This window comes from Scyliorhinus canicula, chromosome 15 (assembly GCF_902713615.1).
Source record: "Scyliorhinus canicula chromosome 15, sScyCan1.1, whole genome shotgun sequence".
Classification (NCBI taxonomy): domain Eukaryota; kingdom Metazoa; phylum Chordata; class Chondrichthyes; order Carcharhiniformes; family Scyliorhinidae; genus Scyliorhinus; species Scyliorhinus canicula.
The window spans coordinates 97,848,082-97,875,367 of record NC_052160.1 but is presented as its reverse complement, the minus strand read 5'-3'; the positions used below and the strand labels follow the sequence as shown (position 1 = coordinate 97,875,367).

Here is a 27,286-nt window from a genome sequence, read left to right as displayed (position 1 = left end):
TCTCTGCAATTTTTCACCATTTAGATAGTAAGCTTCTTTTTTATTCTTCCTGCCAAAATGGAGAATTTCACATTTCCCACATTATACTCCATTTGCCAGAACTTTGCCCATTCATTTAACCTAGGTCCCTTTGTAGCCTCCTTATTTCTTTTTCACAATTTACTTTTCTTTCTGTATTTCTGTGTCATCAGTAAATTTAGCAACCATACGTTCAGTCCCTTCTTCCAAATCATTTATATAAATTGCTAAAAATCGAGGCCTCAGCACTGATCCCAGTGGAATACCACTAAACACATTGCTTTGTTACAGTTAATGCATATAACCTTAACCCCTAAGGAGTTAGGTAGAAGATTAAAAGCAGGACCTCTAGGGTAGTAATCTCAGTGTTATTCTCCGTGCCACGAGCTAGCAAGGCAAGCAACAGGGAGATAGTGCAGCTGAATACACGGCTGAAGAACTGGTGCAGGAGGGAGGACTTCAGTTTTTTGGATCATTGTGATGTCTTCCAGGGAAGGTGGGGCCTGTACAAGGACAGGTGATACCTGAACTGGAGGGGCTCTAATATCCTGGCTGGGAGGTTTGCTAGTATGGTTCAGATGGGTTTAAAATAATGTGGCAGGGGGTGGGAACAGTAAGCCAGCAAGTATGGAGACTGGGGATGAGCACGGTACCAGAGCCAGGCCAGCTAAGAGGAAGGGCAGGCTGGGAGAAGTCGAACTCAGTGGGTCTGGAGGTTTGGAGTGCATCTGCTTCAGTGCACGGAATATAGCATGCAAGACAGATGACTTTAGAGCATTGATTCATGCGCGGAACTTGGATGGGGTTGCAGTAACCCCATGGTTTAGAAAGGGACAGGACGGGCAGCTAAATATTCTGGGATAGAGGTGTTTTAGGCGAGACAGGGAGGAAAGCTAAAAGAGGTGGGGGAGTTGCAATACTGGTTAAAGGACATATTACAGCTATACAGAGGGAGGACACCTTGGAAGAATCAAGTAACGAGACACTGTGGGTGAAACTCAGGAACAGGAAGGAGGCAGTCACAATGATGGGGATGCACTACAGGCATCCAACAGCCCACGGGAAGTTGAAGAACAGATATGTAAGCAGATTCTGGATCAATGTAGAAATAATAGGGTTGTTGTAATGGGAGATTTTAATTTTCCTCATATTGACTGGAAATCCCTTAGGGCTAGGGGTCGGAATGGTGAGGAATTTGTTAAGTGTGTCCAGGAAGGTCTTTTGAAACAATATGTGCATAAGCCGACTAGAGAGGGGGCTATACTGGACCTAGTACCAGGGAACGAGCCCGGCCAAGTCATCAAAGTTGTAGTGGGGAACATGTGGCGAACAGTGACCACACTTAGTAAACTGATGGATACTCACAGAAAAGGATGAGTGTCGTCCTCAGGTTTAGGTGCTAAATTGGGAGACGGCTAACTACAACCAGATTAGGAAGGATTTAGAGGCTGTTGTTTCGGAGAGGATGTTTAAAGGTAAATTTATATTTGGCATGTGGGGGTATTTTAAGGAACGGTTGATGGAAGTGCAGGAAAGACCAGAAAGGCAAGATTCAGGAACCGTGGATGACCAGGGAAATTGCGAGTCTAGTCAAAAAGAAAAAGAATGCATACATGAGGTCTAAACAACTAAAATCAAATGAAGCACTTGAAGAATACAGGGAAAGTATAAACAATCTCAAACAGGGAGTTGGGAGGACAAAAAAAAGAGTCCCAAAATGTCCCTGGCAGAGAGGAATAAGGAGAAACCCAAGGCATTTATACGTATATTAGGAACAAGAGGGTAGTTAGAGAAAGAGTTGGTCCACTCAAGGACAAAAATGGAAATCATGCGTAGAACCAAATCTAGGTTAGATCCCTAATGAGTACTTTGCATCAGTATTCACAAAGGAGAGGGACACGTTGATTGGTGGTGTCTCAGAGGGATATGTAAACACTTTAGAACAAGTAATTATTACAAGGGAGAAGTGTTCGGTGTGTTAAAAAGCATTAAGTTAGACAAATTTCCAGGGCCAGGTGGCATCTATCATAGATTGTGGAGGGAGACAAGAGATGATATCACTAGGCCTCTAACAGAAATCTTGGTTTCCTCGTTGGCCACAGGAGAGTCCCAGAGGATTGGAGGAGAGCCAATGTTCTACCGTTGTTTAAGACGGGTATCAATGATAACTCGGGTAATTATAGGCCAGTGAGCTTGACATAAGTGATAGCGAAATTGTTGGAAAAGATGCTCAGATAGGATCTATGCATATTTGGAAGTGAATGGTCTTATTACAGACAGCATGGTTTTGTATGAGGGAGGTCATGTCTCACTACTTTAATTGATTTTTTTAAGGAGGTGATAAAAATGATTGACGAGGGGAGGACTGGGGATATTGTCTACATGGACTTTAGTAAAGCATTTGACAAGGTTCTTCATGGCAGGCTGGTGCAAAGGATTAAATCACACGGGGTCAGGGGTGAACTAGCTAGATGGATTCAGAACTGGCTTGGCCATAGAAGTCAGACAGTAGAGTGAAAGGGTGTTTTTGCGAATAGAGGTCTGTAACTATTGGTGTTCCGCAGGGATCAGTACTGGGACCTCTGCTGTTTGTAAATGACTTGGAAGAAAACGTAGCTGGTCTGATTAGCAAGTTTGCGGATGATACTAAGATTGCTGGTGCTGCGGATAGTGATGAAGAATGCCAGAGGATGTACATAGGCTACAAAATTGGGTGGAGAAATGGCAGGTGGAATTTAACCCAAAAAAATGTGTGGTGTTGCATTTTGGTAGATCCAATTCAGGAAGGAGCTATAAATTAAATGGCAGCACCATCAGGAACATAGACAGAGAGATCTGGGCGTGCAGGTCCACAGATCCTTAAAAGTGGCAGCACAGGTGGAAATGGTGGTAAAGAAAGCATATGGCATTTTTGCCTTCATCGGATGGGGCATAGAACATAGAACATAGAACAGTACAGCACAGAACAGGCCCTTCGGCCCTCGATGTTGTGCCGAGCCATGATCACCCTACTCAAACCCACATATCCACCCTATACCCGTAACCCAACAAGCCCCCCCTTAACCTTACTTTTATTAGGACACTACGGGCAATTTAGCATGGCCAATCCACCTAACCCGCACATCTTTGGACTGTGGGAGGAAACCGGAGCACCCGGAGGAAACCCACGCACACAGGGGGAGGACGTGCAGACTCCACACAGACAGTGACCCAGCCGGGAATCGAACCTGGGACCCTGGAGCTGTGAAGCATTTATGCTAACCACCATGCTACCCTGCTCCCATAGAGTATGAAAATTCACAAATTATGTTATAGTAATATAGAACGTTGGTTAGGCCACATTTGGAATACTGTGTCCAATTCTGGTCACCACACTACCAGAAGGCTAATAATTATAATAACCTTTATTGTCACAAGTAGGCTTACATTAACGCTGCAATGAAATTACTGTGAAAAGCTCCTAGTCACCACATTCCGGCACCTGTTCGGGTACACAGAAGTAGAATTCAGAATGTTAATTCACGTAACAGCACGTCTTTTGGGACTTGTGACAGGAAACCGGAGCACCCGGAGGAAACCCATGCAGACACGGGCAGAACATGCAGACTCCCATAGACAGCAACCCAAGTGGAAATCGAACCTGGGACCCTGGCGCTGTGAAGCTACAGTGCTACCATGCGGTTTACCAGGATGTTGCCTGGTATGGAGAGATTAAATAAACTGGGATTGTTCTCCCTAGAAAGATGCAGGCTGAGGTGCAACCTGATAAGTTTATAAATATTATGAGGGGTATAGATAGGGTGAACATTTGGAGGCTCTTTTCCAGAACAGAAATGACAATTAACGGGGGGCACAAGTTCAAGGTGAGGGGGGATAGGTTCAGTGGAGTTCTGTGGAGGAAGTTTTCTTTTTACACAGAGGATGGTGGCGGCCTGGAATGCACTGCCAAGTGACGTGGTTGAGGCAGATATGTTAGCGACCTTTGAGACTTGTCTAGATAGACACATGAGCAGACGGGGTAAAAAAGGATACAGGCGGTTGGCCTCAATAGGATACGTGATTGGTGCAGGCTTGTAGGGCCGAGGGGCCTTTTCCTGTGCTGGACAGTTCTTTGAACGGTCTGTTAAGGGCCAGGGTTTACAAAATGCCAAAGTATATCATGGAGTTCACCTGGCCCACGACTTTTAATAGATTTTGGTTCTGGGGAGCACAAGGGTCCACTCTCCAGGTGTTATGCAACAGTATTTTAAAAACAAGTATTTTAAAATATTTTAAGTATTTTAAAAACAAAACAATGTTTATTCTATGAACCCAGTTAACATTTTATAAACACACAGCAAACATCTTATCAACCACCAACACACGTAACCCCACAGATACCGTACCCTCTCGATAACCCTTAATACCTTTCCTAGCAACATCCATAAGTTAAACCCTTTTTTAACAAAGACAGCAGGTTTAGATTCTCTACAGAAGCAGGTATTACTTTGAAATCATTAAGAGATCTAGAGACATTCCTTAGAGAGAGATAAAGGGCGAAATTCTCCCCCCCCCCACGACGGGTGGGAGAATAGCGGGAGGGCCTTCCCGACTTTTTTGACGCCCTCCCGCTATTCTCCCCCCCCCCCCGCCGAAATCCCGACACGAATCGCTGCCGCCGTTTTTTTACGGCCGGCAGCGATTCACAGCTGTTAGAAGGGCCGAAGTCCCAGCCCTTTACGACCTTTTTACGAACGGCAAACACACCTGGTCCTGCCGTTCGTAAAAACGTCGTGACCACCTGGAAAAAAATAACCATGGCACCGATTGGCACGGCAGTACCACGGCCGTGCCAAGGGTGCCATGGGCCCGCGATCGGTGCCCACCGATCGCGGGCAGCGGGCCCGATGCCCGCGCACTATTTGTCCTTCCGCCGCCCCGCAGTATTAATACGCGGGGCGGCTGAGGGGCAACCCGGACCGCGCATGCGCGGGTTTCGCGCAAAAACGCGATGACGTCACCCGCGCATGCGCGGGTGGAGTCTTCCCACCTGCGCATGCGCGGCTGACGTCATATGACGCGCCAGCCGGCGCTAAGTCCGACAAGCGGGCTTAACGATTTTCGTTAAGCCCGACTTGTCGGAGCCTCCGACGTCGGGCTGCTAGCCCCGACGGGGGACCAGAATCGGTCCCCCGTCGGGAAGGGGCGCGATGCCGTAAAACCCGCCCGGGTTTTACGGCAGTTTGAGGATTTCTCCCGTTTTGGGAGAATTTCGCCCATAGAGCTTCTTGTTTGAATGCAGATCTCCAACTCTGAAAACAAAATCAAAAACAAAGCCACAAAGCAGCATTTCAGCTCAAAACTAAAGTAAAGCGACAGACAGCCCAGCTCCACCCACACACTGATATCACTGCAGCTATTTGATAAACACCAATTTCTTAAAGGTACATCCACATGACAGGTCCTTCAAGGCATCCATAATTGAAGCTTCCTGCAATTAACTGGTCTTACAATTAGTGCATCAACACATTTCAATCCACCTTAATTTATAAATGAATTAATTTACATTGATTGAATTAAAATTCCATGCAATTTTGAGGAAGGGTTATTCATTAAGGGCTCGTTTAGCTCACTGGGCTAAATCGCTGGCTTTTAAAGCAGACCAAGCAGGCCAGCAGTATGGTTCTATTCCCGTACCAGCCTCCCCGGAGAGGCGCCGGAATGTGGCGACTAGGAGCTTTTCACAGTAACTTCATTGAAGCCTACTCGTGACAATAAGCGATTTTCATTTTCATTACTTTATAAGATAGCTATTTTTCCTGCATTTGCGGTAGTTGTTGTTGAGTGTGGTCCTTGTTCTAAAAAAACACCCTCCAGCTTTGCTACAAAATCCTAGTCACTTAGTATCTTCTTGAGAGTCTAATAAATATGTATTGCGGCCAGCAGCTTGTAGTGTGTACTGTGTGTGTTGGAATTGCAGCTCTGTGGTTCTTATGAATAATAGTTGTTGAATCCATAAAATAGATATGCCTGCTTTGCCATCCTGTTTGGTACCTCCAAACAACATACAAGTTCCAGTCCTGGTTTGAGATTGGCAAATTTGTCTAAAGCAGACATAGAAATGCAACATCCAGGAGAGGAAATAGTTTATCTGAATGTACCTGATCTAATCCTTACCTAAATATAAACATCAGCTGGATCAACATACCCCATCCATAGCAACTCAAGAAAACACAAGCCAAGTAATGGGATTTGTCCTCATAACTTAACCCTTCAAGCCAGACAATTTTGGTGAAACATCCCATTCCAAAGTCAATATATTCTTCCTGAGGTGGAGTGCCACAGCTAAAAGCAGTATTCGAGATGGGATCTGGCCAAGACTCCGTACAACAGAAGCATAATTTGAAATAAAGACTTGCATTACATTGGTATTTTGATTATCTGTTATTGCCTGTCCACTAGATTTTTGTGAATTGTGCAAATCCCATTGAACCAATTAATATTATTATATGAAATATTAATTTACTTCATCAGCTGGAAATATATTCTTTTGTATGTCGGAATTTTCCCATCCTGGGACGAATCCCCATAGTGAGTTGGTATTATGCACTGTTTCCTGCTGAGGCCGCCGGTGGGAAAATATGGGCTGGTTTAGCTCACTCAGCAAAATCGCTGGCTTTTAAAGCAGACCAAGCAGGCCAGCAGCACGGTTCGATTCCCGTACCAGCCTCCCCGGACAAGCGCCGGCATGTGAAGACTAGGGGCTTTTCACAGTAACTTCATTGAAGCCTACCAGTGACAATAAGCGATTTTCATTTCATTTTCATTTTCAAAACACAGCAAATCTTCTGGACCCAACCTCATTAATTATGCAACCAGGTATTTTCCATGTGTGGTAGGCCTGATGGCGGATAGTCCACGATCCTAACCTGGCACCATATTGAAAAGGCATCGAGATCACTGATCCACTGATGAAGAAAGATGGTGGACATCCTGAAAACATAGATGAATATCAAGGAATATTCTGAGGCTGGAAGATGGACCTCCCTTCAGGGCACCCCAAATGCTCCCCCCCACCCCCTACCGTGGTGTTCCAAGATAGAGAGTTGCTGGTAGCCTCTATCCTAAACTCGGGAGGCAGTCAGGCGAGCCCAGTCATCTGTAAGCCATGCTGTTCCAAACTTATATCACACCAGCATGTTTTCCCACTGGTGCCATGGAGAATTGGGTGTGGGTGGTCTATTTAATTGGCACTATCATCTCCCTTTTAAATTATAACCAACTCAGGAGTGGACAGGTGTCGGTTCACCCCGCTACATGGTCGCAACATTATTCTAAGATGTCGTAATTCGGTCCAAATTGCAAAGTTTTGCCAATATTGAACTCTATCTGCCACAGTTTTGTCCAGTCACTTAATCTGTCTATGTCCTTTTGAAATGTCTTGCTCACATCTGCGCTTCATAACTTAGTGCATCTGCAAACTCTTTGTTGCTTTATCCAAATACAAGGTAAAAAAGATGAAGTGCCAGGAGAGATCCTTAGGGAACTCTCCTTGCAGCATCCTACATATCAGACTACATTTCCTTTATCCCTACTGTCTCCTACCAGCCAACCCATTTCACAAGTTTACCCATAATTTTGTGCACTTTTACTAATCATCTCTTATTCAATGCTTTCAATAAGTCCATGGTAACACTACCCTGTACACCATATTCATGGATGTTCTCGACAAATTAAACTAGATTAGTCATATTCGATAAACCCTTCTGAAACCTATGCAACACCATGATCATCTTATTTTGTTCAGTATTTACTCACGCTGTCCTCGATGATTGATTTCAATAACTTTCAATAGCTGATGTGAAACTGAATTGCCTGGTTTCTCCCTACCTTCTTACTTAAATCATGGAGGGGCATGTGTAATTTGTCTTGGGAACACACATTTCCTGAAACTCTAAAGTAATGGAATATTATGACCAACACAAGTGCAATTTCCCCACTTGTTTCAAGGAATGTTGTCTTAGTCCAATTACTTTCTCCATTTCCATTTCTTACTTATATTAAATAGAGTAAATTTTCATATTCTCTTGAACCACTGGCATTTTATCCACTGCCTTACTGTGAAAATAGATTATAATCTCCCTTCTTCGTCTTCAATGGGCCTTTATTCCCCTTAGTACTCTTGCTCTTCAAAGCTTTCTAACTTTTACGATTAGCTTTGATATTCCATGCATATCTATTTTCATACTCCTTTTTTAATCTCTCATTACTTTGTGTGCCTTTATTGCTTTTTACAACTCTTCTATTGTGCTGGATTTCCATTTTTCTTTAGATTTGTCAAAGCCTTTTATTTTCTCTTTTAGTTGACCAGTTATTTAACTGTTTAAGTGGAACTTTTGCCTTTTCAGGATATATACTATTTATTGTAACAAAACATGTCTGAATACTTTCGACATTTGTTTGAATGGCTTCATCAATAAGAGCTCAATCCAGTTTAATGTGATCATTTTTTTTACCCATCTCACTTAAGTTTGCGTGACATGAATTGAAAAGCTTTGCATGTCGCTCTTGGGTGGGATTCTACAACCCAACCCAGGTCGGAGAATCGCCGGGGGGGCCGCGCAAATCGCGCCTCGCCGCGGTTCTCCGCAGAACAGAGAATCGGCGCCATTGGGGGCGGCACGATGCCGGTAAGGGCCCTCCCGCGATTCTCCGGCCCAAATGGGGCGAGCGGCCATAAAAAAAACCATGATCCCGCCGGCATCGTTCTAACATGCTCTGGGCCTGTGGGGCGAGGGGCTCCGACGTGGCCTGGCCTGGGATCAGGACCCACTGATCGACGGGCCGGCCTCTCCGTCGCCCAGCCTCCCTTCTTCCACTCCGGCGCCTGTACTCCTGCACCATGTTGGGTCGGGGCCGGCGCAGACAAGGCAGACACTTAGCCTCAGGATCTGAGAATCCCGAACCATGTTTCTCCTAGTCAAACCAAATATCAAATACAGTTTTATTATTCATTCTGCACTGCATAACATCTCACACAATAGGGCCTGGGCAACTGTCATAACGGTTTGTTCTACACAGGAATGCCACCATCCATTTTCTATTTTTTTTACATTTTATTCAGGTATTTGAAATTTTTTATAACAGTAACAAAAACAATGACATCAACATGGTAAAATAAACATTTCTCCCCCCCCCCCCCCCAATATTCACACACCTCAACCATACAACACCAATCCGCCTCCCCCCCCCCCCCCCCCCCCTCCCCCCCTTGGAATGCTGCATCTGCTGACATTTAAATTTTCCCCGAGAAAGTCGACGAACGGTTGCCACCTCCGGGAGAACCCTAACATTTACCCTCTTAATGCAAACTTTATTTTCTCAAGACTGAGAAACCCAGCCATGTCACTAACCCAGGTCTCTACGCTTCAAGTCCCTCCACAATAATAAGATCCGTGTCCGGGCTACCAGGGAGGCAAAGGCCAGGACGTCGGCCTCTTTCGCCCCCAAAACCCCCGGATCTTCCGATACTCCAAAGATCGCTACCACCAGACTCGGCATCCATGTTTTTAGCACCGTGGACATGGCCTTAGCAAAACCCTGTCAAAACCCTCTAAGCTTCAGGCATGTCCAAAACATGTGGACATGATTTGCTGGGCTTCCCGTGCACCTCACACACCTATCCTCTACCCCAAAAAACCTGGCTCATCCTAGCCAATGTCACGTGTGCCCGGTGGACTACCTTAAATTGTATCAGGCTAAGCTTCGTGCACGATGAGGAGGTATTACCCCTCCTTAGGGCATCCGCCCATAGACCCACCTCTATCTCTCCTCCTAGCTCGTCCTCACCATCCATTTTCTAAGTCTAGAATAACCAGTATCCTGACAGGGTCTGAGGGTGGGGCCTTGTAGAATTGATTCACAGGTGTGTGCATGGGCCATTCGAGATCAGGGTTCGTTGAGGGTGTGTACTATTGAAGCCAAGTGCCGGGTTATACTGAAGGCAAACCAGATATCAAGGGATTCTATTGGAGATATCATCATCAGTCCGGGCCACCAAGCTACATTAGGATTTTATCCACTATTGTCTCACTGAAATAGTAGCCACCTGGGGAAGGCAGGCAGAAGGAAAAGGCTGGGATGCCAGTTTTAAATACCAAAAAGTGGTTCTTTGAGTCATTTCGTCCCACCACCCATATATATGTATAAACGGGTTGGTCAGCCCAAGCAGTTGGTGTGGGGCATTTCCTCCTGATGCCACGTGAAGGTAACTGCAAAAGGTGACCATTATTCCTGGAGAGAGTGGATCATAATGATGTAAACGATCTTCCACAGCAGTCACATTCCTTGGAATTCTGTTCTACCCTTGAACCGCCCTGCGTATGTGTATCCAAGCTCTTAAGAGTGCACTTTAACGTTGCCTGTAAAACAGGCCTGCATCCTTTTATGTAACGCGGCCCATAATTGGTTGAAGAACTTGGCATGGGTCTGAGGTTTGTCAGAGTTTACCGATCATTCCAGTGGAAAAAGGATAAACAAAGAAGTTTCCTCCGGGTGCTCCGGTTTCCTCCCACAGTCCAAAGATGTGCGGGTTAGGTGGATTGGCTATGCTAAATTGCCCGTAGTGTAAGGTTAATGGGGGGATTGTTGGGTTACGGGTATGTGGGTTTAAGTAGGGTGATCATTGCTCGGCACAACATCGAGGGCCGAAGGGCCTGTTCTGTGCTGTACTGTTCTATGTAATACAGCACAGGGACAGGCCCTTCGGCCCTCCACGCCTGCGCCGACCATGGTAGCTGCCTAAACTAAAACTGTATGCACTTACGGAGTCTGTATCCTTCCATTCCCACCCATTCATATATTTGTCTAGGTGCCCCTTAAATATCACTATCGTACCTGCTCCGACCACCTCCTCAGGCAGCGTTTCCATATATTTACCACTCTGTGTAAAAATAAACTTGCCTCACACGTCTGTTTTAAACTTTTCTCCACGCACTTTAAACCTATGTCCCCTAGTACTTGACTCTCCTACCCTCTAAAACAGCATCTGACTATTCACTCTGTCCGTGCCACTCAATCTTGTAGACCTCTATCAGGTCGCCTCTCAACCTCCGTGGTTCCAGTGAGAACAGACTGAGTTTATCTAACCTCTACTCATACCTAATGCCCTCCATACCAGGCAACATCCTAGTAAAGCGCTTCTGTACCCTCTCCAAAGCATCCACATCCTTCTGGTAGTTTGGCGATCAGAATTGTACACAATATTCCAAATGAGGCCTAACTGAGGTCCTTTACAGCTGCAACATGAATTTTTATATTCAATGCCCCGACCGATGAAGGCCAGCATGCCGTATATCTTCTTGACCACCTTATCCACATGCGATACCACTTTCAGTGATCGGTGGACATGCACGCTCAGATCTCTCTGCTTGTCAGTACTCGCAAGAATTCTACCATTTATTGTGTAATTCCAACATGCATTGGACCTTCCAAAGTGCATCACCTCACACTTGTCCGGATTAAACTCCATCTGCCATTTCTCCACCCAAGACTCCAAACAGTTTATATCCTGCTGTATCCTCTGACAATCCTCTTCACTATCAGCACGGTAGCATGGTGGTTAGCATAAATGCTTCACAGCTCCAGGGTCCCAGGTTCGATTCCCGGCTGGGTCACTGTCTGTGTGAAGTCTGCACGTCCTCCCCGTGTGTGCGTGGGTTTCCTCCGGGTGCTCCGGTTTCCTCCCACAGTCCAAAGATGCGCGGGTTAGGTGGATTGGCCATGCTAAATTGCCCGTAGTGTCCTAATAATAAGGTTAAGGGGGGGAGTTGTTGGGTTACGGGTATAGGGTGGATACGTGGGTTTGATTAGGGTGATCATTGCTCGGCACAACATCGAGGGCCGAAGGATCCTGTTCTGTGCTGTACTGTTCTATGTTCTACGTTCCACCAATTTTTGTGTCGTCTGCGAACTTACTAATCAGACCAGCTACATTTTTTTCCAAATCATTTATCATAGATTATCATAGAATTTACAGTGCAGAAGGAGGCCATTCGGCCCATTGAGTCTGCACCGGCTCTTGGAAAGAGCACCCTACCCAAGGTCAACACCTGCACCTTATCCCCATAACCCAGTAACCCCACCCAACTTATAGACACGTGAACAATAAAGGCCCCAGAACTGATCCCTGTGGAATGCTGCTAGTCACAGCCTTGCATTCAGAAAAGCTACCTTCTGTCTTCTGTGCCCTAGCCAGTTCTGTATCCAACTTGCCAGCTCTCCTCTGATCCCATGTGACTTCACTTTTTGTACCAGTCTACCATGAGGTACCTTGTCAAAGGCTTTACAGAAGTCTATGTATACAACATCCACTGCCTTTCCCTCACCTATCATCTGTTACTTCCTAGATAACTTGAATCAAATTAGTGAGGCACGACCTCCCCTTCACAAAACCATGCTGTCCATCACAAATAAGTCCATTTGTTTCCAAATGTGAGTAAATCCTATCTCTAAGAATCTTTTCCAATAATTTCCACTGATATAAGGCTCACCGGCCTATAATTTCCTGGATTATCCCTGCTGCCCTTCTTAAACAATGGAACAACATTGGCTACTCTCCAGTCGTCTTGAACTTCGCCTGTAGCCAATGAGGATACAAAGATCACTGTCAAGGCCCTGGCAATTTCATCCCTTGCCTCCCTCAGTGTTCTGGGGTGGATCCCATTAGGCCCTGGGAACTTACCTACTTCAATGCTTTTTAAGATACCCAACACCTCCTGTTTATTAATATCAACATGACTCAGAAAATCTACACACTCTACCCTATACACCTCATCCACCAAGTCCTTCTCTTTGGTGAACACTGAGACAAAGTATTCATTTAGTATCTCTCCCATTTCCTCTGGCTCTATACATAGATTCCCTCCAATATCCTTGAATGGACCAACCCTTTCTCTGGTTACCTTCTTGCTCTTTCCTTAATCCTGTTTTCCAACAACATTTTATGACCCCCTTTTAGCCTTCCGAACTCAAACCTTAAGTTTCTTTCTACTTGCATTATATTCTTCAAGGGCTTTATCTGTCCTTTGCATTTTAGAGCTTACGAATGCTTCCTTTTTCTTTGTGACAAGGTTCATAACATTCCTCGTTATCCAGGGTTCCCTATATTTGCCACCATCTTCTTTCATCCTCAAAGGTACATGCCGGTCCTGAATTCTAATCAACTGACGTTTGAAAGCCTCCCATATGCCGGATGTTGATTTTCCCTCAAACAGCCTCGCCCAGTCAACACTGTCCAGATCCTGCCTAATGTCTAACACCTTCACCTGAGGACCACTCTTGTCCTTTTCCATAAGCAGCTTAAAACTTACAGAATTATGATCACTGTTCCCAAAATGATCTCCTGCTGAAACTTCGATCACCTGGTCGGGCTCATTCTCCAGCATCAGGTCTAATATGGTCCCTTCCCGAGTTGCACAAATTTACATATTGTTTCAAGAAACCCTCCTGGACGCTCCTTACAAATTCTGCTCCATCCATGCCCTTAGCAGTAAGTGTGTCCCAGTCAATATAGGGAAAGTTAAAATCACCCACCACAACAACCCTATTGTTTATGCATCTTTCCAAGATATGTCTGAATATCTGCTCCTCTATCTCCCGCTGGTTGTTAGGGGGTCTGTAGTAAACCCCGCCATTGTGACAGAACCTTTCCTAATCCTGAGCTCTACCCATATTGTCTCACTGCCTGAACCCTCCAAAGTGTCCTCCCTCAGCACAGCTGTGATATTCTCCTTAACCAATAATGCAACTCCCCCACCCCTTTTGCAACTCTCTCTATCCTGCCAACAAAGACAGCATACTGTTAACAACAGACGCAAATGGGCCAAATATGGACCTTAGCTCGACAGTTTCAAAGACCACCACCACCACTAGGACTGTTATTTCAGCATATTGTGCAAAATATGGGTACCTCAATTTTCAGAAAAGGAGAGAGCAAATCCAATCATGCCTTCCTGTTTACATGGAACAATCAGCCATCAATGTACTGTCAATGGCATCTTTGCTCCAGACTTCTGGACTGGATGCCCCTTGAAGTTACGGGGGGGGGGGGGGGGGGGGGGGGGGGGGGGGGGATTGTAAAAGGTATGGAGCGGTATTTTTTGTTGCAATGTCCAAGTGCCACTCCATTAACAGCAATATCCAATGATTTGGACAAGCAGGGGGGGGATCACAGTGCCTCCAGGTCTCAATAACAAGTTCATCAGAATGTGTTAGGAATGCAAGATGAATGCTTGCAAACCTACGATGAACGTAAAATGTTTCACTGCCTAGAAGGTAATTACAAATGCCATTCCCAGGGGTCATAAGTTTCCTCCACTCCTTTGAGCATGTGCAGTCCATACGCAAACCGTAACAGTTTAACTGCTTATCCTGTACACCCTGATAGAGCTACAGCCAGACTTTTGTTTGTTGCCCCCACTTCAAGGTGAAAGGGCTGGTTAGGGTCTGCAACTATTAAACACGCTACCTGCATTTCTTCCCACTTGAGGGACTGGAGTGTGTCAGTGAGCTGTGCCAAGTAGACCTCGTGAGATTGTGTTTTAATCCTCCTTTCCAATGGCATTTTTCTTAAAGCAGAACCAAAGATGTGCAGGTTAGGTGGATTGGCCACACTAAATTGCCCCCTAGTGTCCAAAGATGTGCAGACTAAGTGGGATTTACAGGAATAGGGCGGGGGAGTGGAGTGTTCCACGATAGGGTGCTCTTTCGGAGGGTCGGTAGAGATTTGATGGACCGAATGGCCTCCTTCTTCACTGTCGGGATTCTACGGACTTGCTCTTATTTAGTGCTGGCAGCCAACAGGAAATAGTCCATATATTGTAACAAACATGCTGTCCACAAAGATTTTTTTTTAATGTTTTTATTGCTTTTTTTTCCAATTTTAGAGTGAAACATTTGTGTCCGATATTTACAATTTATACAGTTTTTTTTATTTACATAGATCTTTCCTTGCCCCTCTCCTCCCCCTTCCCTATCTCCATGCTTCTCCCTATGGCTCCCTGGGTTTCCTGCTCATTGCCTCCCCCCTTCTCCCTTTGTAGCTCCTTGTATTGGGTGTTCTTCTCTGCTCTCCCCAGTCTATCCCTCTTTCCAGCGTCGCTGTTGCTCTTAGCAGGTCTTGGAACAGGCCGATGAATTGCCTGTGCGCTTTGTGGAAGCCCTCTTCCGACCCTCGGATGGTGTACTTGATCTTCTCCAGATGGAGAAATTCCGCCAGGTCTGCCAGCCAGTCTGCAGCAGAGTGGTGCTGCTGATCGCCAGCCGAACAGGATTCTCCGGTGTGCGATTAGGGAAGCGAAAGCAAGGGCATCGGCCCCCTTCGCCATGTGTACCTATCATAGAATTTACAGTGCAGGAGGCCATTCGGCTCATCAAGTCTGCACCGGCTCTTTGAAAGAGCACCCTACCCAAGCCCATATCTCCATCCTATCCCCATAACTCAGTAACCCCAGCCAACACTAAGGGCAATTTTGAACACTAAGGGCAATTTATCATGGCCAATCCACCTAACCTGCATATCTTTGGATTGTGGGAGGAAACCCGAGCACCCGGAGGAAACCCACGTGCACACGGGGAGAACGTGCAGACTCCGCACAGACAGTGAACAAAGCCGGAATCGAACCTGGGACCCTGGAGCTGTGAAGCAATTGTGCTAACCACCATGCTACCCAACCTCTGGCTGTTTCGATACACACTGGCTGTTCAAAGATTGCCACTCTCGGGGACGGCTCCGCCCTCATCCCACAACTTTGGACATAGCCTCGAAGAAGGTTGTCCAGAACCCTACAAGTCTGGTGCAAGCCCAGAACATGTGGCATGGTTGGCCGGGCCTCCCTGACACCGTTCACATTTATCGTCCACCTCCGGGAAGAACCTGTTCATTGGGTTCTGGCCAAGTGCACTCGGTGTACCACTTTAAACTGCATGAGGCTGAGCCTTGCAGAGGAGGTGGAGTTGGCACTGCTCAGTGTTTCACTCCAGAGTCCCCAACCCACTTCCGTCCCCAGTTCGTCCTCCCATTTTTGTCTGGCGTCATCCAGTGGTAGTCTTGTCCTCTCCAGTAACTGTCCATAGATGTTCCTGCAGTTTCCCACACCTTCCTTATTGTCCGTGTTTATCAGTTCCTCCAATAATGTGTCTCTCGAGGCCCTTGGGTATCCTACCGTCTCCTTGCGGATAAAGTGCTGGACTTGGAGGTGCCTGAGTTCCTGTCTTGTTGGTAGTTCCATCAGTTCGCTCAGTGTCACTAGTCTGTCCCCCATGTAAAAATCCCAAACTGTTAGCATACCCCCATCCTGTTCCCATTTTTTAAAAGTGGTGTCAAGCATGGCTGGTGGAAATTTGTGGTTTCCACATATGGGGGCCATGCGGGACATCTTGGTTAGACCAAAATGTTGCCTCATCTAGTTCCATGTCTTTAGTGTGGCTACCACCACTAGGCAGGATGTGTATTTTGTCGGGAAGGATGGGAGCGTTGCCTTGGCGAGGGCCCAGAGGGCCGTTTCCTTGCAGGAAGACTCCTCCATCCTCACCCATTCCATGGTGGGTTCACATATCCATCCCTTCACTCTCTCTACTATAGCTGCCCAGTGGCAGTATTGTAGATTCGGTAGTGCCAAACCGCCCATGATTTTCCTCCTTTGCAGTATTGATTTGGGGATTCTTGGATTCTTACTCCCCCACACAAACACCATGATAATTTTATCCATGCAGTGGAAGAAGGCCTTGGGGATGACGATCGGTATGGATCTGAATAGGAACGAGAACCTCAGCAGTACGTTCATTTTGATCGTCTGCACCCTCCCCGCCAGGGAGAGCAGTTGTGTCCCCCACCTCTGTAGGTTATTTTTAACTTCCTCCGCTAAACTGGGCAGATTCCACTTGTGAATCTGTGTCCAGTCATGGGCTATCTGGCTCCCCAGGTAGCGGAATTTGTTTTGGGCTAGTTTGAATGCAAGTCCCACGAGCTCTGTCCCTCCCCCGTTCAGGTTCACCGGGAATGCCTCACTCTTGTCCAGGTTGAGTTTGTAGCCCGAGAAGGGTCCGAACTCTCTCAGGAACTGCACGATTACTCTCAGGCCTGTGGTTCCGAGACATAGAGGAGCAGGTCATTTGCATAGAGTGAGACTCTATGCTCTCTGCCTCCTCTTTGGATACCCTTCCAGCTTTTTCATCTCGCAGAGTGATTGGCAGGGGTTCAATTGCGAAGGCAAACAGGAGCAGGGACAATGGAAATCCCCACCCTGTGCCTCTGCGCAGCTGGAAGTATTCACAGCTGGTGGTGTTGGTCCGAACGCTCATCTTGGGGGCGTTGTAAGGATTTGACCCAGGAGGTGAACCGTTCTCCTAGCCCAAACCGCTCCAGTATTTCAAAGAGGTACTTTCACTCGACTCTGACGAAGGCCTTTTCTGCATCCAGGGAGATGGTCATAGAACATAGTACAGTACAGCACAGAACAGGCCCTTCGGCCCTCGATGTTGTGCCGAGCAATGATCACCCTACTCAAACCCACGTATCCACCCTATACCGTAACCCAACCCCGCCCTTAACCTTACTTTTAAGGACACTACGGGCAATTTAGCATGGCCAATCCACCTAACCCGCACATCTTTGGACTGTGGGAGGAAACCGGAGCACCCGGAGGAAACCCACGCACACACGGGGAGGACGTGCAGACTCCGCATAGACAGTGACCCAGCCGGGAATCGAACCTGGGACCCTGGAGCTGTGAAGCATTTAGGCTAACCACCATGCTACCGTGCTGCCCTGCTCATCTCTGTTGTCGTCTCCCGGGAGGGCATCATTATTACATTCATCAACCACCTGATGTTCGCAGTTAGCAGTCTACCCTTGACAAAGCACGCCTAGTCCTCTGCGACCACTTCTGGCACGCAGCTCTCCCTTGGCCAGAACTTTCGTGAGTACCTTCGCATCTACATTAAGCTGCGAAATGGGTCTGTACGATCCACATTCCGTCGGGTCTTTGACTTTTCTTCCTGCTCCACAAGAAAGGGGTGAAGTTTGGCCTGCTACAGCCAGCACGCCCCTGGGTCACTTATAAAGACCACCAGCTCTACTTTGACTCCCCAGAAGATGCCTGGGCCTTTGTCCAGGCAGAGAAACTGGACTCGAACTGAGGGGGGGTTGGGGACGGATGGGTGTTGTCCGGGGGCTTTGTTTTCCCTGGTACTTCTTTGTTGGTCCCTTTCTCTTTTTGGGGCTTTTTGATTGTTTATTTTGGTGCCCCTTTTTTTTTTGGCTGGTGGAGGGTTGGGGAGCTGTATTGCAGGCCCACTGGGTCGTGCGTCTCTTTACCCGCGTTTTAGGTCGGGGGGCGAGGTTTCAGATGGAAGCGCGGGATTTGTTCCCGCGCTGGAGGAGGAGTGGGGGGAGCCTGCACCAGGCGGGGGGGGGGGGGGGGGGGGGTCACATGGAATGTAAGGGGGCCCGGGTAATGGCGCACTTGAAGGGGCTAGGGGCAAACGTGGCTATGCTCCAGGAAACGCACCTTAGGGTGGTGGATCAGGTTAGGCTGAGAAGAGGGTGGGTTGGACAGGTGTTTCATTCGGGGTAAGATGCGAGGAACCGGGGGGGGGTGCCGGTTTTGGTGGGAAAGAGCTTGTCGTTTGTGACATCGAGTGTGGTGGCGTATAGCTGTGGCAGATACGTAATGCTGAGCGGTAGACTAAAAGGGGAGTGGAAGGTGCTGGTCAATGTGTACGCCCCTAATTGGAATGATGCAGGCTTCATGCGGCGCATGTTGAGCTGGATTGCAGACCTGGAGACAGTGGGCTTGATATTGGGAGGAGATTTTAATACAGGCCAGGAGGTAGGGAGTTCTCGTTTTTCTCCCACGTCCACAAGGCTTACTCCCGGATCAACTTTTCTGTCCTCAGCAGGGCGCTGATCCCGAGGGTGGTAGGGGCAGAGTACTCGGCGATAGCAATATCGGACCACGCTCTGCATTGGGTGGACCTGGAGCTGGGGGAGGGGAAGGATCAACAGCCGCTGTGGAGGTTAGACGTGGGGCTTCTTTCGGAGCAGGAAGTATGTGGGCGAGTCTGTAGGTGCAGAGGAATACTTGGAGGCTAACGATAATGGGGAGGTGCAGGTGGAGGTGGTCTGGGAGGCGTTGAAGGCGGTGGTCAGAGGGGAGCTGATTTCTATCTATTAGGGCACACAGGGAGATGGGGGGAGAAATGGTAAGGGTGGACAGGAGGTACGCGGAGGTCACGGAAGAGGGGCTTTTGATGAAGCGTCGTACTCTCCAAGCGGAGTTCGACATATTGATCACGCGGAAGGCGGAGGCGCAGTGGAGGAGGGTGCAGAGGGCGGTATACGAGTACGGGGAGAAGGCAAGTCAGATGCTGGCCCACCAGCTCCGGAAGCGGGATGCGGCGAGAGAGATAGGGAGAATTAGAGATTTAGGAGGGAACCTGGTGCGGAGTGCAAGGGGCATTAATGGGGTGTTCAGGTCTTTTTATGAGGAGCTGTACCGGTCGGTGCCCCCTGGGGAGGAGGGTGGGATGGACCGCTTCTTGGACAAGCTGGAGTAACCGAGAGTGGGGGAGGAGCGGGCGGAGGGTCTGGGGGCCCCAATCGAGTTGGAGGAGCTGATCAAGGTGTTGGGGAGTATGCAGTCAGTGAAGGCACGGGGGCCTGACGGGTTCCCGGTGGAGTTTTACAAGAAGTTCTCAGACCTGCTCGGCCCACTGCAAGTGCAGACCCTGAATGAGGCAAGGGAGGAGGGGGCTTTGCCCCCGACGATGTCCAGAGCATTAGTTTCTTTGCTCTTGAAGCGGGATAAGAACCCCCTCCAGTTTGGATCTTACAGACCGATCTCGCTCCTCAATGTGGACGCGAAGCTGCTGGCCAAGATACTGGCCAGGAGGGTGGAGGATGTGGTCCCGCAGGTCATTCACGAGGACCAAACAGGTTTTGTGAAGGGGAGGCACTGAATGTCAATATGCAGCGGCTTCTTAATGTCATAATGATGTCGGCGGTGCACGGGGAGGCGGAAATAGTGGCATCGATGGATGCGGAGAAAGCTTTTGACAGGGTGGAGTGGAGCTACCTGTGGGAGGTATTGAGGAGATTTGGGTTTGGTGAGGGATTCATCAGGTGGGTGAGGCTGTTGTATAGTGCTCCGGTGGCGAGTGTGGTGACGAATGGGAGGAGGTCGAAGGACTTTCGGCTGTCCCGGGGTACGAAGCAGGGGTGCCCCTTGTCTCCCCTGCTCTTTGTGTTGGCGATTGAATCCCTGGCCATGGCACTGAGGGAATCGAGGAACTGGACGGGGGGGGGGGGGGGGGGGGGGGGGGGGGGGGGGGGGGCACCGGCTGTCGCTGTACACGGACGATTTACTGCCGTACATTGCGGATCCGGCGGGGGGGGGGGTGCCAGAGGTGATGAGGATTCTGGGGGAGTTCGGAGACTTCTCTGGCTATAAGCTCAATGTGGGGAAGAGTGAGCTGTTTGTGGTGCATATGGGGGACCAGGAGAAAGAGATAGGGGAGCTCCTGCTGAAAAGGGCAGAGAAGAGCTTCAGGTACCTGGGAGTCCAGATAGCCAGAAGCTGGGGGGCCCTGCATAGGTTAAACTTCACAAGGCTGGTGGAACAGATGGAGGAGGAGTTCAAGAGGTGGGATGTGTTGCCACTTTCCCTAGCGGGCAGGGTCCAGTCGGTTAAGATGACGGTGCTCCCAAGGTTTTTATTTCTCTTCCAGTGTTTACCCATTATGATTCCGAAGGCTTTCTTTAGGAGGGTTAACAGGAGCATCACGGGGTTCGTGTAGGCGAAGAAGACCCCGAGGGTGAGGAGGGTATTCTCGGAGAGAGGTCGGGAGGTGGGTGGGTTGGCGCTGCCCAACCTGTGTGGGTATTGCTGGGCTGCGAACGTGGCAATGATTCGTAAGTGGGTGATGGATGGGGAGGGAGCCCTGTGTGGGCACGAGTTTAGAGGCGCTGGTGACAGCCCCGCTGCCTCTCCCCCTGGCAAGGTACTCTTCGAGTCCAGTAGTGGTAGCTACCCTCAATATCTGGCGGCAGTGGAGGAGGCACAGAGGGGAGGTGAAGTCCTCGGTTTGGTCCCCGATACGGGGAAACCACCGGTTTGTACCAGGGCGGGTAGATGGAGGGTTTTTGAGTTGGCACAGGGCAGGTATCAAGCGGATAGGGGGCCTCTTCCTAGACGGGAAGTTTGCGACCTTAGAGCAGTTGGAGGGGAAGTGGGGTCTACACCCAGGGAATTCTTTTAGGTACATGCAGATTAGGGCGTTTGTTAGGCGGTAGGTAGCGGAGTTTCTGCTATTGCTGCCAAGGGGGGTTCAGGACAGGGTGCTCTTGCGGGACGTGGGTCGGCGAGGGTAGGATCTCTGCAATTTATCAGGTGATGCAGGAGGGGGAGGAGGCCTCGGTGGGGGAGCTGAAAGCGAAGTGGGAGGAGGAGTTGGGGGAGGAGATTGAAAAGGGGACGTGGGCAGATGCCCTGGGGAAGGTGAATTCCTCCTCTTCTTGCGCACGGGGGGACGACAGGTGTGGCAGGTGTTCGGGGAGCCCAGCGAATCACACCCACATGTTCTGGGCGTGTCCGGTGTTGGAGGGTTTCTGGAAGGGGGTGGTGTGGACCTTGTCCAGGGTGGTTGGCTCCAGGGTGAAACTGGGATGGGGCTCGTTATTTTTGGGGTAGCATTGGAGCCGGGAGTGCAGGAGGCGAGAGAGGCCGGTATTCTGGCCTTTGCGTCCCTAGTAGCCCGGCGAAGGATCCTTTTGCAGTGGAAGGACGCGAAGCCCCCGAGCCCGGAATCCTGGGTCAGCGACAAGGCCGGGTTCATTAAACTGGAGAGGGTCAAGTTTGCCCTGAGAGGGTCGGTGCAGGAGTTCTTCTGGCAGTGGCAGCCTTTTCTAGATTTCCTGGCGGAGCATTAGGGGGTGGTCAATTTCAGCAGCAACCGGGGTGGGGGGGGGGGGGGGTTCGTTCTTTCGGTTCTATGTTTATTACTCTTTCTTGTTGTTAATTTATTGTCTTACATTGGGGGGGGGGGGGGGGGGGGGGGCTGTTTTTCTCTTTATATTGTTGGGATAAAATTTGTTGTTGGAAAATTTGAATAAAAATTATTTTTTTAAAGAGTCAATGGTTTCCCCCTCTCTTGGGCGGCCGGAGCCCCCTCACCTCGTGGGTCCCCAGGTTTGGCCACTCATTGTTCGTGGCCCTTTTCGCCACTTCTGCCATCCCTTGAGCTCCTGTTCGCTGGCACTTTTTTTGCAATTGTTCTCTTTCTTCTGTCAGGGTTATTTTGCAACTGATGTTTCGGGCAGAATTTGCCTAAAAATGCCTTTTTTGATTCTAGTTGGGAGGAGAGCCACCTGACGTGCATATCACCATCACCAGAAGTCGCCACAAAGAAGTTTTATTAGCAATGATGATTTTAATGAAAATCATCACCATATTGTGAAAGCATCATGGAAGACCAGTCCACGGATATGTATGATGCTTAAACATATCAAATTTATGCTGGTCTTCCCGTTCAGAGGAAATGCTCAGAAATGTTATTATCTAATCTTAATGGAGACATTAAACTGAGTGGGATGTCTCTCACAATTCGAGAGCATGCCGACATTGCAAAATTATACTTCTGATCATCAATAGTCAGGTACCAGCAAACATCAGTTTTTTAAAAAGTGGCCAGATTGGTGAATTTGTCGAGGTGTCGTCTTTTCAACAAACCCTGCAGTAATAGAGATTGTACTGCGCAAATAGCGGGTTGGTGTCTTTCACAATAGGCTGCTGTTTGGCGTACAAATACAGGCCTATTCAACATTGAAATGCCCACAGTCATGCTTTGATTTTGCAAATATCTCATTATCCGTCTGGTGAGTGCATTAATCAAGAGGTTGGAATGCACAAAAGGGGCGTACTATTCAGCCTTTTTAATAACGTATGCTGAATGAGTTTATGAGATTTCCACTCAATGGGTGAGAGAGTCCTCTCAAAACCAGGAGCACACATTTGCATCATCAGGGTACCATACTGTCCAAGCACACAAGTTGCTAAAATCTGCCGTGCATCCTTAATGTGCCTAACTATCACAGACAGCATTTCTCTTGGTACAGAAACTATCAGTAACCAGAAACCTCAGTCACCAAAGAGGATCCATCAAAATCGTTTAAAAGCAAATTTTTCTTTCTGGCTACTTAGCAGTGTTCTGGACATTGGGCATGAATGACTGTCATGAATACCCCCGTGACGACAAGCATTGTCTAATGCCGGGCGACATTAATGACAGCAGACATCACTGGTCAGGCATGATCGTCTTGTCAAAATTAGATATCGTTCACTATTGCCCCACTTCTTCCCATCTTTCTAGTGGTGGAAAAAGAGGAGTTGGGATAATCCTGAAACTGGGGTTCCCACCTGTAACCCATTACATGTTACAAGTCATAAACACAGTCATCATTTTATCAAAATATCTAATTTGTCGATCTTTTTCCCCACTGGACTCCCAGGGTTGGACTTTTCCTGTACATAATAGGTATTGGAAGGCTCCCTTTGTTCCATTGGTTCCTCCACAAAGAGAATCATTCCTCCATTTCCTAGTCTCCTGCTTCCACAGCAAACTGCTGTCCATCTGTAAAGCCCTTATACTGCTGCAATATTTTTCTGCACTGGTTTCCCTGTTTGGGAACATTTTTTCAAACCTTGAGTTTGGTAAGTCAGAGGAAATGAGATAAAGCAGGGTCCATCACGGCTCGGAGTAACAACTTCCACCCTTTCAAAGACTTGTTTTTCTGCAAGTCTCCGAGAGATTTACTCTTCAGTAAATCAGAATGAAAAAGTTAATTAGCTAATAAAAAAGTATAACTTCATCTTTGTTTTCTGTGTGAAGATGTATGTGGTGTGATATATTCAATATTTTTGTGACAAACCACAGAATGCTCAGGCAAATGTTAGAAGACAAGAAAGGCTAGAGTTGATTTTCCTATGAAATTTGTATCGAAGCAATTTTGCAACTGATATATAATCCATAAAATAATCAATTTTGTTATGCTAATAGGGATCAATGCTCTATCCTGATATTCAACAATTTAGTTAACTTTATTTGAGTCCTTTTATTATGTTTTGAAAGCTGAGAAAATACACAATGTTGAAATTCACAATGGCAGAGGCTACTTTTACACTCGGACTGAGTAAATGTGAACCCATCTGTGGTGTCATGAGGAAAAGAAAATGCTATGAGGACGAGAAAATCTGACAACATAATGAATCATAATATTAAATGACATAACACGAGATAGTTTCAGGTCAGTAATATGTTCAATCTGGTGTGCAAATTAATGCTGGTTCCAGATTACATAACTAGGCTCCATCTGAATTATTTAATTTTCATCTTTGTCAATTAATTCCCAATGTAAACCATCAAAATTGCTCAACAGGGAACAGAGTTCTATAACATCATATTGTATTTGTAACCATATATTTAACTACCCTTCTATAATTTAATGTCGCCTGTTTACCACCCTATCACAGACCTTCCCATTCCTTCCCTGTCTCGGTACTTACTTAAAACGTGTTATATTTCTAACGTTTCCAATTCTGACAAAGGTTTATTAACTTTTGTGAGCTCTTTCTCTCCTACAGCTGACCAGCATTTTCTGTCTTTGTTTCAGTTTTCTAGCTTCTGCAATACTTCGCTTGTGTAATTGTAATTGTGTAATTTGAAGTCTATTTTGTTATTCATATGCATCTGTATCTCATGTAGGTGAATTAATTAATACTTCTATAACTATTTCTGAATAATGATCATTAATTTACATACTTTCACACACAAATGGGCAAATAGCCTCCAGATTAAAAATAAAATTCAATGCAAGTATATATGCTCCCAGGATTGGGAATTAGAATTCCATTGGGAGTTCAAGCAATCCAAGCATATCAACGCTTTGACAAAGAGCTATCCAGACTCGAAATGTTAGCTCCCTTCTCACTCTCCACAGATGCTGTCAGACCTGTTGAGATCATCCAGTATTTTCTGTTTTCGTTTCAGATTCCAGCATTCGCAGTAATTTGCTTTTATCAAGTACATCTTCCAGTACAATTTATCACCGCTGACACACCGCTGCAAAGTGGCCTTTCCTGCCACAAGCTTTGCAGGTCGCTGTGCGGGCCGGACAGCGTTGGCGAGGGTGCTTCTGCTGACCGCAGAAGTAACAGTGGGGACCCCCAGGGGGTGCGGTGCGGCAGGCAGCGCAGGCATAGTGCGCGGGGGCGGCTGCTGGGGGGGGCCGTTTGCGGGGTCCACGAGGGGTAGGACGGATGGGCCTGGGGGGCCGTTTGCGGGGTCCACGAGGGGTAGGACGGGTGGGCCGAGTGGCTAGCGGAGTATGTTCGCGCACTACGGGAGGCAGCCGTCATGGAAAGCGTCACATAAAGGTTGGCATCATGGTCCTGCTGGTCATGGCCGCAGATGGTGACATTGTCGAGGTACGGGAAGGTGGCCTGCAGTCCGTACCGGTCAACCATTCGGTCCATTTCTCGCTGAAATACCGAGACTCCATTCGTGACGCCGAAGGGAACCCTAAGAAATTGGTACAGACGACCGTCTGCCTCGAAGGCAGTGTAGGGACGGTCCGATTACGGATGGGGAGCTGGTGGTAGGCGGATTTCAGGTCAATAGTGGAGAAGACCCGGTACTGTGCAATCTGATTGACCATATCAGAAATGCGGGGGAGGGGGTACGCGTCGAGCTGCGTGTACCGGTTGATGGTCTGGCTGTAGTCCACGACCATCCTGTGCTTCTCCCCGGTCTTAACCACTACCACCTGGGCTCTCCAAGGGCTGTTGCTGGCCTCGATGATACCCTCCCGAAGCAGCCGCTGAACTTCGGACCTGATGAAAGCCTTGTCCTGGGTGCTGTACCGTCTGCTCCTGGTGGCGACGGGCTTGCAATCTGTGGTCAGATTGGCAAAGAGTGAGGGAGGCTCGACCTTGAGGGTCGCGAGGACGCAAACGGTGAGGGGAGGTAGGGGTCCGCAGAATTTGAGGGTGAGGTTCTGGAGATTGCACTGGAAATCCAGGCCTAGTAAGAGTGAAGCGCAGAGGTTGGGGAGAATGTACAGACGGAAATGGTCGAATTCCACGCCCTGTACGGTAAGTTTAACCAGGCAGAAACCCTGGATCGGGACAGAGTGGGACCCGGAGGCAAGAGAGATCTGCCGGTTGGCGGGATGGACCGCAAGGGAATAGCGCCTTACCGTGTCCGGGTGGACGAAGCTCTCGGTGCTCCCGGAGTCGATGAGGCAGGAGGTCACGTGGCCGTTGACCAGCACCGATGTGGAAGAGGGTGCCAGGTTGCGAGGACGGGACTGGTCGAGCGTAACGGAGGAGAGCAGTGGTTGATCGGCGGTTGAGTCAGATGAGTCCAACGAGGAGCGGTAGCGACCCGTGTCCCGTGGCCCCGTCCCGGGGAGAGGACAAAATGGTGGCACCTGGAGACAAGATGGCAGCATCTGCAGTACCTGTGGGTAAAATGGCGGCGTCCATGGAGCGCACGTTGTGGGGTCGGAACAAAATGGCAGCGCCCATGGAACGCACATGGCGGTGGTGGATGAAGATGGCGGCGCCCATGGAGCGCACGTGGCGGGGGCGGCAAAAGATGGCGGCGCCCACTGATCGCACGTGGGGTCGGGGGAAGCGGACGGCGGGGCCCATTGAGGGAGCGGCTGAGGCGAGGGGACCGGCGGTGCGATAGCGGCGACCGTCTGGGACTGACACACCGCTGCAAAGTGGCCTTTCTTGCCACAAGCTTTGCAGGTCGCTGTGCGGGCCGGGCAGCGTGGCGAGGGTGCTTCTGCTGACCGCAGAAGTAACAGTGGGGACCCCCAGGGGGTGCGGTGCGGTGGGCAGCGCAGGCATAGTGCGCGGGGGCGGCTGCTGGGGGGGCCGTTTGCGGGGTCCACGAGGGGTAGGACGGGTGGGCCGAGTGGCTAGCGTAGTAAGTTCGCGCACTACAGGAGGCGGCCGTCATGGAAAGCGCCAGGGCCTTTGCGGCCGCGAGGTCGGGGGCGGCCCCTTCCAGCAGTCGTTGCCGGATGGGGTCCGATGCAATGCCTGTAACGAAGGCATCGCACATGAGTAAATCGGAATGTTCCGTGGCTGTGAGGGCCCGGCAGTCGCAGTCTCGTACCAGAGGTATAAGGGCCCTCCAGAAGTCCTCAATCGACTCACCCGGC

At 48.6% G+C, this 27,286-nt stretch overlaps 1 protein-coding gene across 1 annotated transcript in view; it reads right to left on the bottom strand.

Annotated features, from left to right (window-relative positions):
* Positions 1-27,286, bottom strand: part of LOC119978169 (ankyrin repeat and SAM domain-containing protein 1A-like) — a 581,433-nt gene that overhangs the window by 319,487 nt on the left and 234,660 nt on the right.